This window comes from Cygnus atratus, chromosome 10, assembly GCF_013377495.2.
Source record: "Cygnus atratus isolate AKBS03 ecotype Queensland, Australia chromosome 10, CAtr_DNAZoo_HiC_assembly, whole genome shotgun sequence".
Lineage (NCBI taxonomy): Eukaryota > Metazoa > Chordata > Aves > Anseriformes > Anatidae > Cygnus > Cygnus atratus.
This window is the reverse complement of record NC_066371.1, coordinates 19,908,611-19,936,097: the sequence shown is the minus strand read 5'-3', so window position 1 is coordinate 19,936,097 and position 27,487 is coordinate 19,908,611. Positions and strand designations below refer to the sequence as shown.

The window sequence follows — 27,487 nt, the reverse complement described above, 5'->3', positions numbered from 1 at the left end:
CTCTGAGCTCCCGGCTGACTTCTGGGTGCTGATAGCAATGAAAACAAAATATTTCATCTCAAAGCAGAGAAACTTTCAATGCTGCACTTTAATTAAATTAATAGTCAAAGCAAGGCAGCATGATGCAGTGTAACTTCATCTCTGCAAAGTCTGTTTCTCAGTAAAGTTTAGCATTGATAATTTTGAATTTACTAAGTCTCCTGTATTCAGGAGGCTGCCATAAATATATGACAGAGTAAAGACACTTTCCTTCTTTAAATGAAGGCTAGAAATACTTTTCATCACTACTATTTTAAGCATGGTGATCTAAAAAGCAATTCTGTAAGAGGGAGTTTACTTTGAAGAGATGTCAAGAGTTCCTGAACATTTTTTTGCCATTCCTTCAAAGAGCTCAATATTTGTTTTTCCTCAGTATGAGTACTCGTTTCTTTTGGAGGAATCTGTTTACACTGAAGTTTGCAATTCTGCATGCTTAGAAGACCAGTAATTTTACAGGCTTTAGCTCTAAAAACGCAACCTTCAGCCTTCCAGGAACATCTTCCCCCTGCAATTTGTTACCCATGCAAAGCACCGGGTCCAGGTATTTCCGAGCCCAACCAATGGATTGTATTGCAGAATGCCAAAGCAGTGAAAATGGAAGACCAGCATCACCCTGTAATAGGCAGGTAGGTATTTTGTGGAAATATTTCCTCCAGATGGTGCAGCTCATTGTAGGGAAATATTTTGCCTGGGAACTGGGAGGATCACCATGAACGGGAGCAGGGCCTGAGCAGGAGGAAAAGTCAGCCCACTGGCATGCTTCAAAGCCAGCACATTTGGCGCAGAGGCAACCTTCCCCCTGCTACTTCAAGCTTCTTGCTGAGTGTGCTGACGGCAGAGTGCTGCCTCTTGGAAGCGCCTGAGCCAGCGGAGCTGGGGCAGGGGAACAGAAGGGCTATTGCCACCTTCCCACGGGATGCTAGTCGGATCTGGATTTGCCATTCCACAAGCATTCAGGAATAATTGTCGTGGTAGCTTTCTTCGTAAATCCTTTAACTGTTTATCTTATTCCCCAGAATCCTCGTGGGGGCGCAAACATAGCGGAGGGCACGAAGGTAACCCTGCGTGAGTGTGGTAAACCTTCTTCTTCGGCCCCAGCGCCCGCCTGGGTGCCATGATGGTGCTCGATGCAGCACCTCCTGCTCCCACCTCCCTCTCCAGGTCCTCCCAGCACTGTGCCAGTACAGCATGTTGACAGCTTTCAGAGGTTGCCAGCAGGGAAGGGCAGTGCTGTACCGCCACTGCATGAGGCCTATTGCCTGCAGGAGCTTCTCCTCACGGCAGCGAGTGCCACAGGTTGGTGAGGGGCAAGTGCAGGCTGCTGGGAGGAACTGAGGGGGAAGAGATGGAAGGAGAGGGGAGAAGGGAGGGAAAGGAAGAGGAAAATGTGACAGGAGGAGTGTGTGTTCTGCAGGGAAGGTGCAGTCTGTGACAATGGGGAGTGTAACTTTGATAGCTATGTTCTGCCAGGATAATTCCCTGCCCCAAATAATAGTTCTCCAACAAAGACACAGAGGAGCTTTGCAGAGGGAGGTGCCAATTAGGACAATTAACAGTTCCCTTCTGCTGAGGGGATGCTTACACAGCACCCAACGCTCAAGTGAGGTAGGGCTGACCAACTCATTTCAGATTGATTTTTGTGTGTTTTGGAGGCTGCTGCCTCATCCCTGAGCTGCCATGACTGGCAGGTGAGGGGCCGACTCTGTCCAACAGCTCATGGGTGCCCCACACAGGAAACATGGCTCTGCCCGGCCTGCTGGGCCCTAATGGGCATGGCTGTGGCTCCCAAAGTGGTGGGGACTGGTGTCCCAATACCCGATAGCTGTCACTGCCAGACAAAAATGACCAGCCTCTGAACGTAACTGGGAACACCGCATTGTTGCAAGCCAGGGGCCTATTTTGGGCTAATCTGCGAGATGAGGCAACGCGCTCATTCTTGTGCAGGAAGGATTCCATTGCTGATAAACATCAGTATATCTTTTTTAGCACAGCAAGCTAAGCATGAGAGAAGACAACTATTTATAAATACCCTTGGGGGTAAATATCAAGCAGAGAAACTGTAGGAGTTGAAGGTTAATGCTAGCCTGGGATCAAATGGGTATAAATTAATCATGAATAAGCGCAGACTGGAAATGAGAAGACCATTCGCAGTAACGTGAGGAGCAAAACTCTGCAGCGATTGGAGAGAGGCCTGAGGAGCTGGCAGAAGGGTTGTGCACCCCAACAGAAGTTTCCAAAGACAGAAAATCGCTTTTGGCTGGGGATCCCTGGGGGTTCGGTGAGCTACCACTGCTTACCTCGCCTGGGGGTGCCTCCTCTCCCTGGACCGCCGTGTGACACGAGCGCCAGGGGCGAGCAGACTGCCTGCTGGTGGGCCAGACCTGTGCTCAGCGATCTTGGTGGAGAAGAGGTGTGTACAATTTCTGTTTTGCTAAAGGTGGCTGTGGATGGTGCTGGGACATGTGCCCCATTCACAGGCCAGCTCAGCCTGCTGTCCCACTCACTGACTCGGCAAGTGGGGCTTCTCTCTGCCAAGGGACTGGCTGCAGTGTGTGGGCAAACAGAATACCTAGACGGTCCAAATAAATAACGTGTTCATCTTCTTTCTGCAAGACAGAAGATGCAGTTGTAGGTTAATCGTATCTTATTTTCCTTATAATGCCTATTTTCCTAATAAATACCAGTCCCTGTGGCATTAGAGATGGGCTGAGACAGAAACTGCCCAGCTCTCCTGTTTACTTTATGGATTCCCTCAGTTCCCTGTTGGCAGCTTCAGGCCAGTTTAGATTATTTCTCTCAGCTATATCACGTCACAGTATTTCTGTGGGCTCTCAAGAAACCACCCTGCACTCTCGAGGTCATCCGCCTCTCTTGCTGGTACATAGTGTAAGCCAAGAATATTTAAAGCATGATTTTGTATTATATCAAGCTGCTCTAGAATGCACTCTGCACTGATTAACAGGTAATTATGGAAGACAAGTTTCACACAGTCCCCAAATTGCCTGGTATCCAATGCTCAGCTGAGATAAGCTGGTGCCTTGCTAGTGGCCTGCTGACACAGAGCAACAGCAGGCCGGGTCCCTGATGTGCTTTGGGGAATGTGTTGGACAAGACCCATAAAGCTGACAGTGAGGTAGGTGCAGAGTTTTATTATTATTATTTATGTATTTATTATTTTAAAATCTGCTGGGAAGTCTGAGATTAGTGTGGGCACCCAGAATGTTGAAGTCAGTGGAGCTAATGATTTAAACCAAACTTACAGCTTCCTTCAGAGCCATTTTACTACTCTGTCAGTTAGTGATGGGAAACAACCCTGGCAGAAGGTTGAAAATGCAGGAGGCGAACATCCACTGTTTGGAGCTGGAGGCCTCTAGGACAAGGGTTGCCTGCTCCTGTGTGGCTGCCCAGCAGGACCCCATCGTATGGGGCAATGTGAAGTACATATAATTAACAAAATACAGTGTTTCTTGTTCAGCTAGAGTACCTGTAGTAGGAGAAGATTGACAGATGGATTAGCCCACACTTGTCATTCATATTGAGCCCCATTAAAGTACTGAGGTTTTCCTGCCTACTGATCTTGATTTCTATTCTGAGAAAAGATGTTTTTCTGATAGATATTCTGATACACGTTCTCCTTAATAACAGACTGAAAAGTCAGAGGATCTTCAATGAAATAAGACACCAGAAGAATGCTGCAAGTACAGGTATGGACATGCAATTGTTTCTATTTAAGCTTAACTTAGAAAAGTTTCAGTCTGCTATTAGAATAGCAGACCTGGCTGAACGTCAGGATGTTGTTGGCTAACAGCTGTGTGATACAAAAAGCTCATGTGCTTATAACTGTATTGCACTAAATAGCACCACAAGAACTTACAACAAAAGTAATAAACATTAGCCTAACTGTTCCCAAGGAATTTGTGGGTTTTGGATGACACAGTTTTAGGGTGCTCAACCTGAAGGGTTGGTTTTATGTTTTGCTGAGCCTGTGCTCTTCTAAAAGTCATGTACATCCTTTGATAAGTACCCAGCTGAACATCAGTTATTTCATGGAACGTGAATTCTTTACTCACATAATGTAAGTAAAATCAAAATTTACTGACCAGACAGATAAATGATATGAAAGCCTTGAAAGAACTGATGAAACCTACAGCAATCTATCAAACTATTTAATTACATTTTCACATTGCAAATCAGTGTCTGATTAGTATGTGGAAAAATCTTTGACAGTCTTTTTATATTGGCTGAGAAAAGAGTAAACTCAAGTGCAGGCTGTGAAACTGTAGCAAACCGCACCACTCTCACCTAAAAACTTTTTGGAAATCCCTTTGTGAAATACTGTATTATTTTACTCTTACAGTATTGACTGTAAAAGGTTCTGTGAAAGGCCACTGCTTGATTTTGCGAAGCCCCAACCTGTTGTTTGCACTTCACCACCAGAGATGTTCTTTGGTATTTGATATTTATATAAAAATGAAACTCCTCATTCTTGAATTTGGTAGATTCTCATAGGTCTGTTTTTCTCAAATTCTGCCCTTTTCTGATATAATTTTCAGCAGTAAAAACAGACCTTTGGTATCAATTAAATTGATTTTTTTTCCAGCAAATTAACTCTTTCCTATTTTCTTTTGTGACCCTCTCTTCTACAGTCCCTTTATTTCAATAGCAGTTGACAGAATGGACAAGAGCAGGGGTGCTAGTCCCCACTCCTCTTCCCTCTGATGGATTTCTCAGTTAGTTCCCTAACCGATCAAGTTACTTTAAAAGCAATTTGAGCTGCCTGAAGAGCCATGTTCTTTGGCTCCCAGACTCTTCCTTTCAGGACTTATACGACCTCTTTTATGGGGAGGAAAAAACCTTACCTATGTACACTATCTGAACATTGAATGTGTTAAATTTCCAGGATAAACAACTTTTTGAGTGTTAAGTTGAAGAACACTCTTTGAGGCTACTGGGCTGGCTTAACATCTTATCAGCAAGATGCTTGGACCATGGGACGTAGCTGAGCAGCACGCACTGAAGCAGTCCCAGCTGTCCTGCCCAGGTTCCCACATGTGTACGGCACAGGGAAAGTGAGGAGCTGCAAGCTGAAGGGCTGCAAAGGAGGAAGCGAAGACGGTAAGTCTGCAGCATAGGAGGCAAGGACCTGGCAGGTGAAAGATGCTTCGAGCATCCCTGGGACCAAAGAGGTGATGTCCTCCCCTGTGCTAGGTGCTGCACAAAGGGGAGAAAAGCACGCTGTGCTTCCAGCCGACATCTATGTAAAAAGAAGTAGGGTTCTCTGGAGAAAAAGGCTGTAAATCTAAAAGTAGTTCTGGTGGTGGCTAGCCATGGTGCGTGCTGTGTTTCTAAAAAGGTCTATTGTCTGCTGTTCTGATTTTGAGGAGCTGTAATAGTATAGGGAGAAGGGAGTCCAGGGATGAGAGAGATTACACACAAAGCCATGGGATTAAAGAGTGAAGGACAGAGGGAAAAGATGCCCAGATAAGTAAATAAGATCACAGGTAGAAGAGGAGGCCTGGAGCTGACACGAGGGCGAGAAGTGGGGCAATAAGCAGGAGCTGGGTGTTGTACTGTTTTAGAAAGGAGACTAGAGAGTGATGAGGATGAAGATAGTACCCGAAGAAATTTTTAAGGGCCAGAGAGCCTGTCGCAAAAAGTGCAGAGGGAGCAGCGTTAGAAAAGGCAGCTGCGGCTTGTGGTGTGTAAGGAGATGCAGAGAGACAGGGCCTTTTCAAATAGAGGACATCAGAGGGGGTTGTTCAGTCACTTCCCGTCTTTCATTGTGCTCCAGGAATTTTCCTTGGATAATAATTTTCCAACTTTCAAATGTTTTTGCCATGTTAATGATATTTTTAAGGTCAAACAAACCAAGTAGTGAACAACATCAGACTGCTTGAAGACAAGCACATGATCACTGTAAATGACAAAGCAAAAGGGAATAGCATGAGAATGACAGATCATAATTCTGACAGCAATTTGTGTTGTCTGGATTATCACATGTGATGTCTGGGTACAACACAAAGCAGTTTTTCTATTTATTTCTTTAAAGCCATCTGTTTTTTTTCACGTGTTCTCTGAAATTCCTTCATCTGCCCAGTGCCAGAGCTGACCCTTGTTGACTGTGGTATGCTTTCACTCAATAGGTTTGCTCCCAGAAAAGCCCACTCCCTCTCCCTCAGTGCAGAAAACAGCACGACTGATGTTATTCCAAGGTTAAAAGTTTCTTACTTATATACACAGAAAGAGAGCACTTTTCCGTGGTACTACAGTTAATTAAAATAAATCACCAGTTACTCAGCAAGTCAAAGGATGTTCATGAGTGATGTTCCATCAAATGGGGGGATACAGACCTGATACCACAGCAGTATCCATGCCATGAAATATCTAGGGTATTTCCTGGAACGGAAAATCCTTCTGAACACCATTTGGGGCATCAGAAAGATGCAGTAAATGCTAAAGATTATAATTTGTTCTCAAGTTCCCAGATTTGCATGTTACTGTAGCAAAGCCTAATCTTTTGAATTCCTAATAATGGAGAGCTTTTTCCAGAAAAAAAAAAAACACGCATAATACATGAAGTCTAAGAATGATAATTAGGCCTTCTCAGATTTAAACACCGTGCAAAGATCTTTCATTAGATCCATACAATACGTGTGATTTAGGTGCTATATAATGCAGATAAGGCCAGGCATAACTGATATCAATGGGACTACAAATCAAGAGTGTCTACTTTCATAACTGCACTTAGATCATCAAATAAGAGGTAAAAGGTGGTCTGCAAAAGTAAGAGAGAAGCAAATATATTAGCAATATTAGAACAGAAAGTGCAGGTAGCTAAGGAATACCTTTACTGACTTTGCAAAGCTGAATTTGAATGAACTGTCACCTGAATCATGGAGTGAATCATGGAGTAAATCAGGCTATCCCGATCTGCTTTTGATCTATTGCTCCATTTTATATCAACAATTGATATGTTGATACTAGTGGAAATCATTTCACACGTTCACTGGCATATTTCAGAACCAGTTCCAGTGATCCATCCTCTGTGAGACCGGTATTATCAGTGTGCTGCCATCAACACCCAGAGTAGGTGCACAGCAGAAAGCAATAAAATTCCCAGGAGAAGAACTGGCAGGGAAAGAAAATCTCATTTTCTGCTTTCCATTTACAGCCTAAAATAGCCAGTCTGCTGGGAGCAGTAGTTCTTTGCAAAAACAGCGATTATGAAGACTATGGTCTTATTTACTTTCTGCCAGTGTTGCACCACACACCGTATACTCGCAGGATATTTTTAGTCACAAATTCTGCCAGGCAGAAACATAGAGGTGTTAATCACATGTAGCAAATTAAACAATAGCAAAAAAGCTTGCAGGATTGGGGGGCTGCAGCAGCAGAATGTTATGTTACCCTTTCTAGCCCAACTTCCTAAATGCAATTGGATTGGGGGATTCTGGGCAGGGTAAAGGCAAAAGGCAGTGGTAGTTTTTGACCTGGATCAAGTAGCCTCCATATATACCTGCAGTCACCAAACCAAGGCAGGCCAAAATCTGTCTACATTCAGATTATTGTCAGAATGAAAGCACTCGTGTAGTTAAATTTTTGACTTTGCAGGTGATGAGCTGCTGTGTGCCCCAGCAGAGGTGGGTGATGCAGGAGCAGCTCCTCAAGCACAGCCATCAGCACAGCAGAGACAGAAAGGCACCTTCTTGTTCCCTTCAGTGGACACGGAAATCTATTGGTCCTGGTAACCTTATGTCTGAAAACACAGTAAGAGTAAAATGAAATTGTAGTCATTGGTTATTGTTAAGTCGTAGCAAACTATTTTGGCTCAGTTTATACTGAGGTTTATGGCAAATGGCATTTACTGGAATGAACACATCACTGTTCTAAATGAAACCCTTTCTTTCATTAGTTCAAAGGAGCTTGTAAAATCCTTTATTGTGACTAAAATTTTGTGTAATGTTGGATATCATTTACCCAAAGATTGTGCCATAATGTTTATTTACAGCATTAACATCTTAAGTTTTGTGTTGTTTTTTTTTTGTTTGTTTGTTTTGTTTTGTTTTGAAGTGAAGCAGTAGGGCTCAAGTGGACTCCTTCACATCTGTTATCCCTGTGAAAAATAGCATGTGCATTTTCAGGAATTAAATTAGGAATTAAATACGGAATCAGGAAGACAGGTATAAGGAGTTACGGAGGTCTGAATGCTGACTGCACAACTGCTGTGCCATGAGCACAGAACACGTTCCAGCCACCCCTCTGTCCTGAGCAGAAAATACCTGCCAGTGTCACGGTGTGTGGTGGCTGGCCTCCTGTTGGGCTGGGAAGGAGGGACAACAGGCAGTCTGAGGAGAAGGATGCCCAAAGTGTGTTTTGTCATCTGCCAAGGGGAAAGTAAATCACTGCTTGCTTTATTACCATGAGCCTTTCCTCTCCAGTGACAGGACCAAAAGAGAGGCTGGAGAAGAGGCAGTTTACTCGTCTCCACAGTGCAAAGGCTGAAAAAATGCACCAAATTTAAGACCAATTTTGCATCTCTTCTGGAAAGGCAAACCTTTTCCTCTCTAACGGGAAGATGCAAAGAGGATTATGATGGCAATATCCTTCCTCAGGCAGGTTTTTTTTTTTTTTTTTTCCCCTGACAAGAGAGGTCTTTTGTAATAAGTAACTGCTTTTTGTTATGAACCAGCCTTTGTCAGTGACCACAGGACTGCAGGGACACAAAATAGATGCTATCTGCCCAAAACAGCTCACAGTCATTGACAATCATTTTGTTTTCTTTACTGGGTAAAAACAAGAAAATGGCTTTTAAATTAGATGTTGAACCCCTTCCAGAATTGCAATATAAGATACTGAATCAATCGTTCTTCTTACAGTTACCTCCTACTCCACAAGCTCCTACTACCATAAAAATTGCTTGTTGCAAACTGAGCTGAGTGAGTAATTTGCAGTTTCATATTTGTTTGATAACTTTTTCCTCTTCCTCTTTTCATTATTTGTCCATGAGCAGATAGATGTTCCTAAATCTTTTTTTTTTTTTAAAAAAAACATATGCTGTAATCATTCTGCAAGTAATTCTCTCTGTAAGTCATTTGTGAGCAATTTGCTGAGAAGTGTTCAAACATTTGTTCTAATTCTGCTTGCCGTATATGAACTTGCATCACATGGTGTCTGCTCCTCAGCTCCATCAACACATCAAAAGAGCTGGGTTTCTGTTGAGTCTTTTCGCTGGGAAAAATCACACTTCTGAAGCCCCTTCCTAGAAAACTTGCATAGAAAGCAAGAATGATTCAAAAATGATTTCAGTTTTAGGCACACACATTCACTGAGAGGTTCACAGTTTACCAGCATCTGTAATGTTCACACCAGCTGTAAGACAGCTTTTCCAGCCCTAAAGAGAACATCATTCGCACACTTCACAACTGGGATCTGCTCCTAGCCAGAGCTTTTGTTGCATTCCAGTTCATTCCAATTTGTCTCACAAAGCATCCCTTGTGTGCAATGAGGCCTTCAGTGACATATAAAGTGGTTGGGTTCCAAAGTATGACTGATATCATGCACAATTTCACCACTCAAAAATTATTTAATCCCCAGAAATAATTACAGTGTTCTACTGGTTATTGTTGCATCTTAATGAAAAATAACTCTATCAAAATGCTAGCTGAAGGGTCTGATCCAGACCCTGCTGAGGTCAGTGGAAAGCCTTCCTTTCTGAATTATCTGCCACTGAATAGACAGAGGAAACTCTGCTTCTCAGACTGTAAAACAGCATCTCTTCAGATAAAAGTTTAAAAGAATTCACTGTTCAGAGGGATTTGGGTATTTAATGTGTCTCCTCTTAAAAAGAAAGTACTGGAATGCATATGCAATATTGAAAAGGAGGTAAAAAAAATCGAACGCCGAGTGCCAACCTTAACTGGAGCAAGAACTTCAAACCCAAGGTTTGCAGTTTGCCTGAAATGTTTCCTTTAAAGATGTTTGTAGAATATGGGTCTTGGCTCTTGCTGGTATGCAGCAAAAATGCTGCACTGGTGTTTTAGATAATGTAAACAATTACTGCAACTTGTCACCCAGGTACTTCATGATTTTAAATAGAAGAAATAGAAATGAAAAAGTCATGAAATCTGTGGATGATATCTGTGATTTTAACCAGGTCACGTATGGGCATCTTTTCCCTGATTCTTTGTGAAGGGTCCACTCCATGAAAATACGAAAACCTTGGGGAAAAAAAAGATCCACATATAAATACTGAAGAACGCAAGTCATAAAGCAATTCACATTTTTTCCAGGTAGGAATTTTGCAAAGGGAGGTTATGTTTTCCTTTCAAACTGACTTATTCTGAAATTATTTTTAAATTTGTCAGTGCAGACAGGACTTAGTGCACCTTATTAATGTTCCTGAGCTACATCATCTGAGATGGACTGAAATTTGAACTGTTGGTGCTGATAAGTAACGCTTGGGATTCATTTATTCCATTCCATTTCGTATGCTGCTGAAATAAGCTGTTGATGCCAAGCATCAAAATTCCCTGGACCCGACTTTTACAAAACCAGTTGAGCCCTGTCTAGAACTCAAGCATCGAGTCTTTGGGAAAAATAGTGTGCAGGGAAATTCAGAAGCCTGAGTGTCAATTTCTCTTCAAAAGTCGCATCAGTATGCTCACTCTTTTCCAGCCGTGACGAGCACATAATGGCAGCTCCAGGTGGCACACGGCTCTGCAGCAAGGCATCGAGCGAGAGGCAGCAGCTGTTAGTGAGCCGTGGCAAATGCCACGTGTTCACGTTCACAGCCCAGGTGGCTGCTCACAGGATGCAGCAGCAGCAAACCCATCCGCTGGGGCAGGAGCACCAGGCAGCGTGCTGGAGCTCGGCACGGAGCAGTGTCCAGAGGCTGTTGTGAACCGCAAGCGTGCTGGCTGCAACACAGCAGGTAAAATCACATTGAGACATTCAAACAAGATCGTTATGTTGTGTGAATGTGCATCTTGGTTTTGTGGTGTAGTTGTAAGCAGCCAGCATAGTAACAGGAAAATAACCCAACGCAGTTCACGCCCTGCCGTGTCACATTGCTGGCCATTCTGAGCATGAATTTTTATTGTTGTACTCATAAATCACGTCCCTTAAGACAGGGAGATTATCATGAAGCTGAATAATACTAACTTGCACTTCAAAAAGATACCTACTTTTTCTTCGATACAGAGCAGAATAGCTCATAGGTTGCTTCCTTGTATGCTGAAGTTAAATTTTACATCTTCAACATCAGCAAATCTATCAGTTTCTATTAAGTTACTTAGATACCCAGAGTAGTGTTGTGCCCACTGCCTAGCAAGTATTTTATGCTCAGGATGCCTCATGTATCAGTTTAAAGGCTGATGCCACTGTTTTAGAAGCCAGGCATACAAATTTCTGTGCCACTTGACATGCACAGTATTCCTCTTTCTGCAGAAAGCGAATCTCAAGTGTAATAGAATCTTTTAATTTAGTTTTAATTCAGTTGATGCTGAATCAAGTAAAACACAACTAACTCAGAGATGCAGCGTATTTCTTTGCACTTTTCACCATTAGCTGATTTTTTTTACAGTGCCTAATTTACACAACTTCACATTTGGTATTCTGAACCTAATGAAGTTTAGGGCAAAGAAGTTGTAATGTGCTGCCACATGTTTTTTTTTAAAGCTTTGTAGAAGATGGATTCTTTTCGTGCATTCTTTTATCTATAATTATTACATAAACACATCATATTATACATGACAGAAAAATGTTGCTATACTAAAAGTGCCCAACCTGTCTTAATTTTTGAATCTGCATAGTTAACTCCATTTATATCACTGAAAGGGCAGCGGTCCAAAACATAAAAAACTTGAGCTCAAAAACAAGCATTGCCACGCCGAACAGAAAGGACCTGTGGCGACTCTTGAAACACCAGGGCTGGGTGCAGGGTCACGCGGCTCCGTCCCCATGGCTCACCTCCACCAGAGTGAAACGCGTTGTTAGATCCCACTGAGCTGTGCTCAGCTTTGCTGGGCCAAGTGTGGGAAATAACACAAACAGAGTACACTGTGCACCACACACCCTCGTTCTCCAGAGCAGGTATAATCTCTGTAATTACACCACAACCGCCTGGCAAATGCCATGTAAATACATAGCAATTGCATGTTCCTACAGCTTACTTGTTAATTATGCATTGTTACTAACAAGTTCAAAGATAAATTATCATAGCACTTGCAGCACTTAGATGCTTGCAAAGCTCCTAAGCCATGTAATAATGGAATTCACACTGTTAAACGGTCGGCTTTGTTGCTTTTCCATTGGAATGGGGAAGGGAAGCAACACGCCTCTCATGCCTGAAGGCCCATAGCTGGAGCGCGTCCTTCTTACTGGTGCAGCAGAAGTATGCTTAAGTACAAAGTAAGATGAAACTTCTACCTATAAGGAAATCTGGATGAATTAAAAAGAAATCATTTCCATTAACAAATCACTTTGCAAATTCCGTTTAGTAATCCTCCTAAGCAAATGCTGTATTTAAAATCACTGGCACTTGCATGCAGTAGAACTAATACTGTTTTTCTGACCCAGTATTTAATCTTGCACAGGCTAAAAATGAAAGGAAAACCTCATTCCACTGATGTCACTGGCAAAAGTCCTATTGATTTCAGGGAGGGCAGGGTTCTACCCAGGCAGCTTAACTTGTAAATGGCTTCTTGAAATAGCTTATATTATATTCTGGCAGAAATAGAGCACCATGTAAGGCCACTTCACAGCCCGTGCTGGCTCTTCTGTGAGCCGCACTGCAGTATTTTAGACTACAACTTCTAATTTTTAATAGGTATTTTAATAGTGTTCAATAAAGTAAAATAAGCTCTATAAACATTGCTCTTCTCCAAAGCGAAGCTTCCCTGTCAGATACGACTCTGTAATGGTCTGTTCACCTGTTTATAACAACCCTTATAACCCATGCAAAATCACTTTGGGTTTTTTGGTTGGTTGATTAATTAGTTGTTTGGTTTTCTCCTCAATTTTATTATTTTTATATTGATTTTCAATCTGAAAGGTGATGTTGATTTTTCTGACAATTTTGTCTTGTAGTTGTTGATCTGTTTCTTCTAGAAATGACTCTCACTGCCAGGAGGTGCAGAAGTTAGCGCTCGGATACTTCCAGTTCAGTACCAGCAGAAGCCCAAAGCCAGCAGTTGTTCCCTGTTACATACAAAGCCCATACGTAGAGGTGGCAGCCCCGCTGTAACTGGCTGTGTGGAGCTGTAGACCCAAGTGGCCCCAGCACACAAAGCTGGCACTGAGGCAGGGCAGCACTGGGTGCCCACAGGCACCCATGCCAGGACCTGGGCTGAGCTTTTAGTTTGGGCAGAAGTCTAGGAATGATGGGTGAATTTGTAGTAGAGACTGCTTAGTGACGAAGGGTCGAGGGAGCTGGGGGAGAGAGCAGGAGAGCTTGCAGGGAGGCAGGGAAAGCAAGAGGGTGGTGTTCCGGTCTGATTTGAAAGAGCTACTAAAAGGAGAGAGCCCAACATGCCAAAGAGAGATTGCATTTCAGCAGGAAGAGGATAGCTGGCAATGTGCAAGGCAGATTTTAAGGTTAAGAAGGAGAGCAAGGAAAGGGACGAGAACTGGTTTATAGAAGCCAAACAGGAACAGAATGAGATTAGATCACTGCAGCAATGTGTAACATGTTGGAGTGCTTTATTATCTGTTGTGCTCTTTAATTGTGAGTATAAGACAGACGATGATTTCTAAAACAATGTACTTATTGGCTAATAAACAAGTTTATTGGCTCTCCTGTGGAAAATAACTTCATATGCAGAATGATTGTTGTTTTAAATGGATTCATTTTTATGTAACTTGCATTGACTTTAAATAAAAGGGAGCCGAGCATTTCCAGTATTACAGAGCAGGCAGAATAACGGAGCCCTGCTGCGGAAGTCAATAGCTTCTTTGAAAACAGTATCCTTGTTCAGATGGAATTGCCTTGCTGTCATATTCCTTTTCACTCCCTCCACAATCCTACACTGGAGCCTGAAGTGTTTATAGGTTTTCCTAGATACTAAATATCTTCCTAATACAAACTGAACATCGGTGATCTTTTTAAATTCCATGGGGCTGATCTTGTTCCTCCTGAAATCTACTGTGAGGTTCTTGCTGCTCACAGGGGTATCAGAAGAGGTTTGACCAGCCCAGATGTGAGCTTGAAATTCTCCCAACGAATAAGGCCTAGGTATACTGACTGAAAGAGAGACTCATTAATAAATATCTTAGGAGAACATGGTTCCCTTGAAAAGCTAATTATTTTGATAGTTACTCATTCCCCCCCAAAAAAAGTCTAATCAATGAGAGAACAAATCAAAAATTAAGAGTCTCACAAAAACAGACAGCAGAATACTGCATTCAAGAGGACAGCCACCAATTAAGAGAAATGTCAACAAATCAAGTGGCAGCAACTTCAAAAGGGAAATCTTTTCCTCATTTTCGTATGCATTCTTCATAAGCAACATCAAGAAGTGTAACATGCTAATAGCTAATAACACTCAGAATAAGATTCACTAATTTACTAACTGAATAATTTAGTGCATATCAAAGGAATGATTTTCTCATTTCATTCTTTTTTTAGATCTAACACTAAGCTGGGTATTATCAAGTAGATGAAACTGCACAGATTACAAATCATCACTGAAATAGTCATTTTAGAATTGAGGTTGTTTTTTTCTGTTGAATGCATCTTTTGGTTTTAAGAAATCATGTTCATTTTTTCTCGTTATAATCCAGATTGCAAAACAAAAACAAACAAACAAACGAATATCTGAAGCTTTCTTTGTGGAAACGAGACATTTCACCAAAAAAAATGCGCCTCGTGGAGACAGATCTGTTATGATGCTAAACTTTGGGTGAAAATTTTGGGGACCAGGGCGAGAGCCAGACCCCTGTCTCAGGTGAGCCAATAATGTGGTGCTGGGGAGATGCACCCGAGGTGGGGGAGCCGGGGCTCTCCTGGTGCAGAGGACTCTCCTGGTAATGGTGCGGGGTGGGTTTGATTCCTGCAGGGACCAGCAGGCGACTGCCCTGGTACCCTAGCAGCACGCACCAGGCTCCAGCGGTGCCCCCAGCGCAGGGGCGGGCAGGCTGCTGAAACCACGGGCTTTGTGGCAGATGGAGCAACATTTGCAATTGGGAAAAAAACAGTCTCATGCTGCCAAAATATTAACAAGGGGCCTCCTCAGAAATAGTCTGCCACAGCCTTTGATACGTGTAAATTCCTTATGTAAATACAACTTCCTCCAATTAAAAAGGTACAATTTCAGCAGGCTGCCTGAGGATGAGGACCTCTCTGCACTGTTTTTTTTCTCTCCAGCAAAATCCTTCACTTTGAGTCACAAGTTTTCAGCGCTGCAACACCTCACAGATATAATTTGTGGTAGCTGCAGTGAGACAGCAGCGAGCAATGCTGGTTTTGGGGCCTGCTGTACGGCGGTCCCCGACTTGGCTGTGCTCGGTCAGGTGGCAGGCTTGGCAGCAATGGCACGGTGTGAAATCAAACAGGGAATGGATTCTTTTGTGTGTGGGTTGGTTTTTTTTTTTGTTTTTTTTTTTGGAGTAATATATCTCTCTTTGTGAATGCCCAGGTTCCTTACACTGCGGGAAAAACAACCAGAATTTCCTGACCTTCCTTTATAACACCCATTATTTTACATAGCTTTATAACGTTCTTTGTTAATTTCCTTTTAGAAACAAACTCTCCTATTCCTTTTAGATTCAGCATATACACGACATCAAAGCATTTCAGTGAATTCTTCATTCCATTTACATGCCAGCTCTCTGGTGATGGAGTCAGACGTGTTGTGGTAGTCCTGCAAGCCATAAAGCCATCCAGCTTCTCTGCCACTGCTGCAGTTCTTATTGCTGTAAGTACTGACCACTGGGGGACTGATCCTCAAACATCAAAAAAACCTTTCTTTGATGACCTACTGTTTTAAAGAGGGCAATAGGACCAGCATGCTTTCTCCTTAAAGATAAAAAGACAGCCATTGTCTGTGTGCTAAGAAGGAACCGATAATTATTTTCAACTTCAATTTGTTCTGTGCATTGTGAAAAAAGCTGAATAATTCTATTCTTATTTAGGAGAAGACTACAAGGGAAAGAAATAATCTGATATATTTTAGAGAAATTTCTAAAGAACAGGCTGTCACAGTGCAGTGTCCCACACCAACGAAAACCTTTTCTCCAGTATTGTCAGTTGTGCCTAGTTCTCCACCAAGTATATTGTCATGGATATTTGCACTAAACTGAGAGTTATCCAGCATGATACTTCTGAGAATTCAGATTAGTCTCAGTACTGAGCTAAGGAAGTCATGAAGGCAGTCTGCATCATAGTGATAGTATGATTGCTCTAAAACAGTGACGTATCACATAGCTGTGTTTTCATTCTGCCAGAGACATATTTTCAGAAATGCAGTTTCTGATGACATGTTTGGGCAAATGATGCCTTATCTGCATGTTTTTTTATGTATCATCCTGATCTGGTAACTTGAATGCCATAAGGAGAAAGCTATGTTAATTGCACATGTTTCTAAGTTAGCACAGTCCAAAACACATGCCTTAAAACTATGTGCCTCAGAAAGTTTGGTCACTTGTTTGAGAAGCTGGAGATGTTCTGCCTCTGTTAGAGGAATCTCAGAACTTTTTTATAACAAGAATCTTCAGGCATGATAATCTTAGCCTTGTGGATATTATATATTTCTCCTGCCTAAAAATAAAAACCACTAAGTATATGAACTGCTACTGTAAATACAAGCACGAGTAAAAGCTTTCTTCTGTTGCCAGACTCCTCCTCCCACTTGATTTCAGCAGTCAGCAAAAATACTTATTCAGTATTAAGCTACAGAAAAGAATTGTTGACCCTGATATAATGGAGCGCTAAGATAAAGTCAAGTCAATGGAGTTTGCTTCAGCTTGCAACATTTCAAATAAAGCTTCTACATTTGTTTGGCTCTTAAAAATTAAACTATATAGAAAATATTAGTTAAAAGCAAAAATGCAGATAGTCTACAAATGTTTTTCATAAAGTAATTTTCATTGAGATGCTCACAGTTGAGTTAGCATTATTTGCTGCTAATTTAGGTTTCATTCTAAATAGTGTATGTTAACAAACTTGGACCACTTAATGCTAAGTGCTTTACATTTTTCTCTTTAATTAAATTTTGCCAAAGAACCATGTTACATAAGCATGTGCCCATACAAAGAGCACACTCTCAGAGCCTGGGTAGAGTTCAGGTGCCCTTGCAGCAACTAGTGAATTCCTACTGATCTCACTGGAGACAGGATTTTACTCTTTACCCTGTACTTTTTTTCTATATATGGGTCATAAAAGTTATCTTGTTACTTAATACACAGGTTCTTGGGTACATTAGTCTAAGAAACTTATTTTAATGAGCTCCAAGCTGTCATTTACCATTTCTGTTATTAGATAAAAACAAGCCTTGCTTCAGAGTTCAAACATGTATATTCCAGCAATTACAAACGTATTTGAAACTAGACAACAGATGCCAGTTTAGATAAGTTTCTAGTCCATGGATGGAGGTAGGCATTTGCTGCAATAATCTGCAGTTTTACTGCAGAATTCGAGAATTGCCTGGAGAGAGCTCTGGGAGAATTGTGTACAATTTAGGGGGTTCTTTTAACTGTACAGTAATCTGTTACAGGTGGTTCGGACATTGAAGTGGCATAAAAATCAAGAAAATTTTGAATGATTTTTAAGGTCATTAGTATAAGATCTAGGCATAACAATTTACCTTTAATTCTGAAATATTTTTCACCAGTGTGAGATGAAACATGTTGAAGTGGGCAACGCAGACTGATTCTGCCGTTCTTCCACGTGCCCAGATTTGTGCAGGGTTGTGCAGCACTCTTCTTTTCCACAGGCAGCATGGCTCTCAGGAGTGTGGTGCAGCGGGGACCGGACAGTGACGTGGCTGCCTGGGCTCTGGATGCTCACCTTGGCCAAAGCATCACATCGCACAGGTGCCAGGTTTCGACTCCCCATGCAGCTCTTGCCATGTGGGCACAGCGGCCTAAGGACATGTTGGGAACCACGTGCAGTAAGGATGCTACGCAGCCATGCCAAACTCTGGGGTTTGATGTTTGGGTTTTGGTACAAAAGAAAAAGGAAAATGAGGGCTGCTCTGGGACAGCCCTGCTCAGAAGTGATGGCTGGGGTGAGGTGTTGACCCCATGGCTCTGCAGGATGCTGTTGTCATACAGCTGCAGGAACAGAGCAGGCTGGCTGAGCACTGCTCATCCACCTCAGTGCAAAGTTACTCTCCTAATGGATATTTTTTTCAAAGTTACTAAGATGTTACCTAGTTACCATAGCCTGGTAACCATTTAGACAGATCGGGGCTTTTCCTTACCACCAGGTAGGCAAGTGACCCTCACTGAGTCGGTTGGTCCAGTGACACTGAAACCACCCAGCTGCAAATCTGAGTGACACTCCATAAGAAATTTATTTGAAGCGTTCAGAGGAACACTGCGGTATGAGATGAGTTATGATTAGTCTTGACAATGCTAATTCAATTTAAAATATGCTTAACTGGTTTAAAAATAAAACTTCAGCCTCCCTTCCACTGCAACCCAGTCCTGAAGCTATTTCAGCGTGTGTTGCCCATCCCATGCCTTGTTTTCTGATTCGGCTGCGAGGTTACTATTAATAGCCCAGAAGCTGGGGGGAGGAAGTGTGACTACCGAGTTCTGCAAACAGTTTAATGTGCGCGCGCTTCTCGGCTGTGGGCGAGTGGTGCCAGCCCGCCCCGTGTGCCGCCGGGGTCAGCCCTGGCCACATTGGACCACCCATCCCTCCCCGCGCGCGTTGCTAAGAGACCTGCTCTCCTCCGCTGAGCTTCGTGGAGAGGAGCACATCAAAGACACCCACAGCCCTGAATGGTTTTATAAATGAATTTAAAGAGGCACTCTCTCGTGCTGTGTTATGCGGGGGGGAGATCAAAAGTTGCTCTATGTGCGGAGAGCAGCTGGAGAACTGAACTGGCTTCTTCTGGAAAATAAGTGCTCTCATTACTGAGAACCATGTTGTATTTACTTTTCTTTTCTTTTTTTTTTTTTTTTTGCTTTTTTTCAGAACTAGACTACAAATTTATGCTAATTAATGTTTTCAGTTTTATGGCAGGCAAGACATTGAACGCAGGCCAGGGTGCGTGTTTGTACGACTTTCAAAAGTAAGGTTTTCTGTCATCAAGTGACAGGCTGTTTTTGATTAACTCTCTTCATCTCTGAAAATATTTCATTCTCTAAATTTTAATTGCTTTTCTGACTTACATTGAAGTTGAGGAAATCACAGGGTAAACATCAAGTGAAACATCTTTAAAAGAATAAATGATGAGAAAATAATCTGAGTAAATCGATACGTGTTCTGTCAGGCTGAAAAGCTAAGACACGAATATCTCAGACCTTTCTGAAAAGAATGAAAACCAAATAAAAAAATCTTTAATTAAAAAAATCTGGGTATATATATATGTTTAAACATTACCTCTTGCCAGACCAGCACTTACCTGGCATCTGCTCAGCTCTTCTATTCTGCACAGGCTGTGGGGTCTAAGAGCACACTGGCAGCTCAGGCGAGCATTTCCTGAAACAGAAAAGGCAGGAATTATTTGCTTATCTACTTGGTTTCAAACACCATCAACATGTGGTAAAAAGGGAAAAAAAAAAAAAACAGCAATGAGTAAGAAAGTGCAAGACTTTCATTTTCAAAGACACCATGGTTGCACAGCCTTGGGAAAAGCGAGAGGAACCCAAATAACGTGCTAACAGTGCTGCCCGAGCAAGCCAGACAGATCATTTGCGTGGGAAGCAAAACTCCCAGGTCAAATGGCTGCAAAAAAGGTGTCTTGAAAATCACATGTAAAATTCTTTCCATGTGCATATCTCATTGCTTTGTGACCAGCCACCCTAGCCACATAAGCGAACGTCTCCTTTAAAGCAGTTTCAGGGGCTCGTTCACACAAGCAGGTGCTTGTGCAACTGCAGGCAGAAAATCTCTGGCTTCAGGTGCAGTGTGTACCCATATTATCTCCTCTCCTTGCAGTGTGCCTGGTGGCTGAGCAGAGCTCGCTTCTCGCTCTCTGCCTGTGCCTGCAATCTCACATAAATCTGAGGGTAGATTAGTGAAACCTAATACACTCCAGGACTGTAAAGGGATTAATCTCACATAAATCTTCACCAAAAAAAAAAAGGCATTAGTATTTATTTACATGTGTTTTATTTTCCAGTGAGGAAAAAGCCTCCTTTTTTTCCTGCATCAGTAAAAGTCTCTTCAAAATTCAAATGGCTTAGACTTCGCATTTAAAATCCCCTGCACTACCATTAACCTATATTCTAGAGCTCAAATAAAAAACTAAAAGCATGTATTTTAGAAAAGAGCTTAGCTAGCTTTTCCATTTCATTACTAGATATCTATTACAGGGGCAAGATGTGTACTGTCTTCTCACTGATAGACTGTTTTATATATAAACATCTTGACCACCACTGTGTTGTCAGCGGTTAGCAGATTCGGTGTGTTTTGGCTGAATTTCTGAAGGGGAAAACTGTGACTTGCACTCTAAATATTTTTTCTGGAGAACGGATTCCTCAACAGACTATGGGCATCTTGTACAAAATACCAGCAAACATTCCGAGAGGAGCACAGCACTGCCAACTCACCAGCCTTGGAAACCAAAATCTGGGTGACCCACGGGCTCCCTTCATACCACCACCTGCTCCACGCGGGTGCACGGTCACAAGGGCTGGGAAAGAAACGATGTCTGCTGCGAGCAGATGCGCTTACTGGTTGCTACTGGCATTTATGGCAAGCCTATTTCAGGATCCTGACTGAGTTTTGAGATCCACTTTGATCAAGCTTGAGTTTAAGGTAAAATGTTGTGCAGCGGGGATGTCCTGAGAAGTTTAGTTAATAGTTGTTACTATCAGATTTTATTAATATTTGTAGAATTTTTGTTAATGAATGCAAATAATTTTTAATCTCTGCTCCTTATTTATTTCCAGGATACTGTAAAACATCCACAGGAGTGGGGCAGGCGGATCACGGCTGGGAGCAGGCAGGGCAGAGGCTGGGGCGAGGAGCAAGAAGCCATGGTTTTGGAAGCTGGGAAAGCGCTGAAGGCCATTGTGAATGTTAATAATGTTATTTCGTGTTTTTACAGTGCTTTGTGTGCTTAAAGCACCGCATAGATTACTAGTAATTAGTGATCTGGATGTTTCTGAAATGATCAGAAGTATCATTTAAATTGTCGTTAAAATACAATTAGCAGCCCTTTGAACTGAGCGCTGTAGTTCAGAGCAGTCTAATTGGTGGCTTGTGGGGCAGATCGGACAGCGGGAGGAGGCTGGCTGCTTCTCCTCGCCTCTCACTGTGCCTGTCCCAGGAGCAGCAGCCATACCCCTCGACACGGAGAGCCCTGATGGGGTTGGAGGGGCAACGGCACAAAGCACCCCTTGTGTGCAGCCCACTGCACTGAAACCCAGGGATTTCTTAGAGCTCACTGAACTCTGCGTGCAGATTCAAGCAGGTGCTGCTTCACCACTTTATACTGAATATTTCAAAACAATTCAACTTTTCTGTTTTTTGTGGTTTTTCTTTTGTTTTGTTTTGTTTTTACTTGACTTTCCGAGCACTTGGCTTTTTGCAGCAGCAAAAGCTGCTGTGGCAAGGTTTGTAGGGGTGAAATTCTGGAGCCTATGGGCAGTAGGTGGTGAGACCAACAACTGCACCATCTGCATCCTTTGGTAGAAGGGATGACGCTCTGGCAGTGTATTGGCACGTGTTTAGCTAAGACAAAGAGTTGTGTTATTGTAGCAGACTGAAAGCGAAGGTCTGGCTTGGATAGTGTTCCTAAACCTGGCATCCGTACCGCACGTTTAGGTAGCTAAATCTGTCACTCACATGCTTTAGATACTTGTGTTAATTGCATAAATGTCAACAAAAAATGGCATGTTTTTAAAGTGTTAGAAGTGTAAATAGCTGCTCTTCTGAAATGGCCCCAGTGTATATATTTTTAGCTTCCACAATCTCTTCTGAATATGCCACTTGCAAATGTATCGTATTTCTTGTAGTATCTAGCTATAGTAATGTATTAGTAGCTATAATACTACTGATTCTCCTGCATAAAGCACTGTAGAATATACTTTAAATACTGGCTTTTTGTATGTCTCACACAAGTATTCATTAATACCAAGCGAACAGCATGCTACTGTTCCAGGTTTTCTAAGAACCAGTGCTATCGCTCTCCACCAGCTCCTGTTGCCAGCTTCACAATGCCTTTATTATTTATGCTTTTACTCTTGAAAATTCAAATTTAGAACTGAAAATTTTCATGCTTTTGTTTTTTAAAAAATAATTAAAGCAGGCAAATGGACCTGATGTAATCTGCACAGCGTGTGCCATGGCTGTGAAAGCGCCGCTTGTTCTCTGAAAGGAGGAATTCTTCCAGCCGGTGTCCCTTGCCCCCTCCTCTGCGCGGCCGCCTTTCCCATACACTCAGGACTCGCTGCCAGTCACTGGTGTGCCCTTTAAGTCTGCTGGAGCAATATTGTCGTTCACTGGATGTCTGTGCAGAGCCTCGCAGGTTTCCCTCAAAGTACAACCTGAAGTTTCACGTTTTGCTCTTCTGCTGGGGCAGCTGTTGCTCTGCTGAAGTTCCATCCTGTCTCCGGAGTGATGCCTGGCCTGCCCCATTGATCAGTCTTCACACAGCAGCTTTCAGAGGCCTCTTCCTCCTCTGCCATTCACATAGCAAGTGGCATGTTTTCAGGTACGTCCCACCACAAAGGACTGGAACGTTGGCCTAGCATGTTTTACCAGTGTTTGAATGGGCTAAAGAAAGTATTTGGAAAGCAGCAGATGCCTTTGGAAAGGAGGGAAAGAGAAAAAAAAATAGACTTGATGGGGATGTTAAGAGGTCAGCTGGCCCAAGACAACAGAAAAAAGTGCATCTCAGAAGTCGGTGCCAACAAGCAGCCATGTAATCCCTGCCTAGGTAAATAACCAAGCTCCTCCAGATCCCTCTGCTGTTATGCCCTGCCTCCTTCTCTCTCTGCCTTAGCCGTTCTGTACAAGAACTGTAAATTGTTGTCTGGATCATTCAGACAAAATTACCCTTCCTAAACCTGCCTTCTTCAGGCACACAGAATAGGTATTGTCTCAGGAGGATCAACCGACCAGGTACTACAGATTGCGATGTTGGGTGCTCCAGGCAAGCACTTTGCTAGCATTTTGCATGGGCAGTTGCTGATGCTGAGCTAACAGCCTGTCTGCTGGGCAATGGACACCCCCAGAACACAGGGAAACAACTGGATTGCTCCCATTACAGGAATAATGGAGCTGATAGCAAAATAAAGATGCCAAGTTAAATTGCCAAACATATGGAGATACTGAAAAATCCATGGGTGTCTTCGGTGGGTCTCTGCCCCAGTGTCAACCCATTTGGATGTGCTTCTTCTTCATGGGAAGGTATCGGGGACAGCATGTGGAAAACACTGAATACACAAGAACCTGGGAAGATTTAGCGATTTGGGAAGGGGATGCAATTCTTAAATACTTTATTGCGATTTACAAAGGGACAGAAATGTGAGAAAATCCATAAAGAATTAACTAGGAATCAACAGTGTTTGTCTTGACAGTAAAGGAAGAAGGATGAAATAAAACAGCTTACTACAAAATGGCTTTTGACTAAGAGTGAAAAATGTAATGTGGAAGAATGCACTTTGGATAAATCTGCATTTTGTTAAGGTAAATGAAAAAGCAAGTGCCAGTAGGAGGGAAAAAAACAAGACTTCTTCCTGCATGGTCACCGCTAGTGCACATTTGCATGAGGCAAGTGCACATTTGCATGAGACAAGCACAAGGACAGCAGACTTCCTGAGCATCAGAACAGCATCAGCATCTTAGATAGCAAAGAAGATGTAGGATTTACTGTCAACTTTCATGAAACACTAAGGGTCTATTTGGCCAGCTGGTAGGGGAGAATGAAAAACAAAAAATCAGTGAAGTGCGGTTCCTTGTGCGTCTCTTGTAGTCCTTGCTAGCAATTCTCAGAGTCTTAAGCTAAAAGACAGAGTACGTGAAAAAGGCAGGAAGCCTACATGAGCAATACAGGATTACTGAAAAGCAAATTCAGATGCTGCAAAATGCAGTTGATGCAGTTCACAGCTCTCAGTGAGAATGTCCAAAAGAAGATCGTTCTCCTGAGCACCAGCCTCCTACCCCAGTTCCATGTTGTAGTAAACCAGAGAGGATATGCACGCAGACACAGAAATGGCTTGATACCAGTGAAAAGATGCAAATCATATTCACCAGGTAGTAATGCAACCAGTTTCTTGCAAGTGTAAGTTCTGCTGGAAGTTGAATTTTAAATTAAGTTGAAATGTTAGACTGCAGGAGTGTTTGATGTATTAGAGTAGATCAGTAGAAACGAAAAATTTTGGCAAAGTGCTTTGCGAAGAGGAAGTTTTATGAAAGAAACTATGAGAATTGGTATTACCTGATTATTGCTGGAAGAATAATATTCCTACTTGTAGACTAAGAAAATATTTAACTGTTCACAATAAATCTGTTTAAGGTGAACAATCACCGATGGGTTTCTGCAATCATGTCTTGCAGAAAGCTGAAAATGGAAGAAGTTCCAGAAATAGACTGAAACTCACCTAAGAGCTAATGTTGATGGAGACTGATAAGCATTTAAATGACTCAGGTGCCTCCCATATGCACATTTTTTTTCTGTCCTACGAGGAAAATGTTTCATCATAAGGTATTTCACAGATATTTGAAAAAAAAGTTACTGTTTGCTAAAGCAAGATGGTCTTTGTAGATGTTCTGAAAGCCTATACAGAGGTATCTGAAAACATGAATTCTTCAGCTGTATAAATTGTGTGTTTTGTATATGGTTTATGTACAACAAAATAAGAGACAAGAAAGGGACGTCTCACCTGGAAGCAAGTGCTATGGTACAAAGTTACAGCAGGACTTCAATGATTATCAATTTTTGCACACACAGACACACGCCTTTTAAAAAATAAATAAATCTGTTTTTTTTTTGAAAAAACAACCTACAGTAATTTTTTTGTTCAACTTTTATTTTTTTTGGAACTATTTTAGAGTAAGTGGCAAGCATGCCTATAACTTGGGGAGAAAAAAAAGAAAAAAGGAAATCACTTGAAATAACGTACATACTGAAGATGGTGGTATGTCAACCTGGGAAAGTGCCCCAGTAAAATGTTGATGTTTTTATATAAACCACATAAGGAACCTGCTAGCTTCTATAAGCAAAATTTTGAATAAGCAGATATGCAAGAAATTTAGCATGAGAGGAAAAAGGGCTAGTTTTATCACTGCGTGCCATGTACCCCTACTACAGTCAAATGCTTCAGATTACAGGAAAGGGAAATAGGGCAGCTAACAGTCACAACTAACAGAGGAATGTCAGCGCTTACTGGATGTTTACTTACAAATGTCTGCTTGAAATTCAGTACAGAAATACTAATATAATAGGCCTATGTCACCTTGAGCGTGGAAGTAACAATGCATGAAAGTGTCCCGGTACAGGATAAGCCCATGGCCTGCTCACTGGATCCACCAGAAAGCAGGCAGGACAGGAACTTTTCTCCTGCTGCAGTGAGGACTGGAAAGTTCTGGGGCAGCAGCTCCTCAGTGAGACACACCAGGGTGAGAACAGAGGAGAAATACTAAGGGAAATCAGGTAAAGCAAGTGTTTCCCATGGATAATACACGCATCAATTATTCCCAGGCAGATGCACCTATCGAGGTTACCCTCAATCGTTCATTCCATTGCCTACATCCACATTCATCTCATAGGACCAAGTTCGTTAACAGAGAATGAAGGCTAAAATGGTATCATTCATCTCTATGTTCTTGCCCTGACATGGTTATTCATTAGAAGTTCTTCCTAATGACTGTTCAGTTCCTTCCTTCTAGGGAGCCACTCCTAATTCTCTTCTATTCAGGTTGGATAATGAGTCACTGACTTTAATATTAATCTTTATTAACCCTTCCCTTTCACAACCCACAGAGTGCAATGTATTGTGTCTCAGGGCTGAGAAAGAAAGCTCCTCAATGCCTTTTCCTCTATTGTGCCATTTTCTTAATGTGCAGAGAACCCACTGACTCCTGCAGGCTTTCTGCTGCTGGTTGTTGAAAAAACACCTTGTTTGTCTTCACGCCTTCGCTTAATTGCTTTTTAGATCTTAGTCTACCTGTATTCCAATGTAATTTTGTTTTCCATAACTTACACTTCTTTTCCTTTGCCTTCTTGTCTTGCCAATTTTTATTTTACCAAAAACCAGTTGTGTGTCAAATCACTTTTTCAAGCACTTTCCCCTTCCATTTTACCTCCCTTTCCTCTTTTCTATTGTGGAGGGAGGGTCGTGGCTGCTTGTGAGCCTGGTAGCACTCAGTAACGCTGAGTCCACCTAACTCATGGGAAGTGTCATAAAGGTAACAACTGCTTTTCCAGTTTCAGATGCTTTGAACCAATTTTCCTTTTTTTTTTTAAAAAAAAAAAAAGAGCAACAAAACAAAAGAAGTAAAACCAAAGTAAACAGGAAATATGTGATTTGTCATTCCTAAGAATACCGGACTTAAATATCCTGTGAAATAATTACTCAAGTATTGATTTCTTCTTCAACAGTGATTGCTCTTTTCTTAAAAATAATTTAATGGCCTGTCCCAAACAGGTGCGTGACTGAGAAAATGAGATGAAAAAAAAGCATCTCTTAAATGCGTGTATTGAAGAGGTGGCATACTATTGTTTTACAAAGACTTGGTTCTGAATAGCACATCAAAAGAGTACATCCTTTAGCTGTTTTTGATCAAATTTTGTACTCCGTTTGGTTGGCATGTTGGTTATATGCAGGCATGTCCCATCAGCTGCTTTTTTGCACGTGTATGGTGGTACTTGCTGTTTTGATCAAGTTTTGAGCATTTGGGGATCTTTGTATTTCTAAAGCCCTTTCTCCTTGTTCCTCTTTCCTTGTATTAGCAGTGCTGGTCTACTACCATACTTTGCATGCCTTTTAAAGCGTTCTTATTAAGGCTTTTTATTTAGATGTTATCATAACATGTGACGACTACTAAAAGAAAATTTAAGAAGTCTAAGGGAAAAGTAGTCTGAAAAAATATATTATTTACTTAGGAAACCACACCTGGATTAGTCCAAAAACAGCGTTCTAGGAAGAAGCATGTGTTTCTCATTGACTACTTCCAGAGCTTTTTCAGTATTCTTTATTTCAACACCCTTACGCCGTACCAGACGGCCTCGGCTACAAATACCCACCGAGCAGCCTCACGCTAGCGCTGGGCAGCCTGGGAGCGAACCAGCCTCCTCCCTAAGGCGCTGCTACTCTCAAGCATGAATATTTA

General features: G+C 42.1%; 1 long non-coding RNA gene across 3 annotated transcripts; it reads left to right on the top strand.

Moving 5' to 3' along the window:
- The first annotated feature begins 86 nt into the window (after positions 1 to 86).
- On the top strand, positions 87 to 20,233 carry LOC118253644 (uncharacterized). 3 transcript variants are annotated; one of them, XR_004780487.2, is made up of 14 exons: positions 87 to 665; positions 1,056 to 1,094; positions 1,201 to 1,335; positions 2,165 to 2,449; positions 3,002 to 3,172; positions 3,685 to 3,743; positions 4,940 to 5,154; positions 7,651 to 7,806; positions 8,916 to 8,975; positions 10,231 to 10,328; positions 10,714 to 10,969; positions 14,818 to 14,981; positions 15,800 to 15,950; positions 17,967 to 20,233. It is a non-coding gene; the product is annotated as an uncharacterized LOC118253644 (long non-coding RNA). The 3 variants fall into 3 exon arrangements; XR_004780485.2 differs by having other exon boundaries at positions 10,193 to 10,328; XR_004780486.2 differs by lacking the exon at positions 2,165 to 2,449 and having other exon boundaries at positions 10,193 to 10,328.
- The last annotated feature ends 7,254 nt before the right edge of the window (positions 20,234 to 27,487 follow it).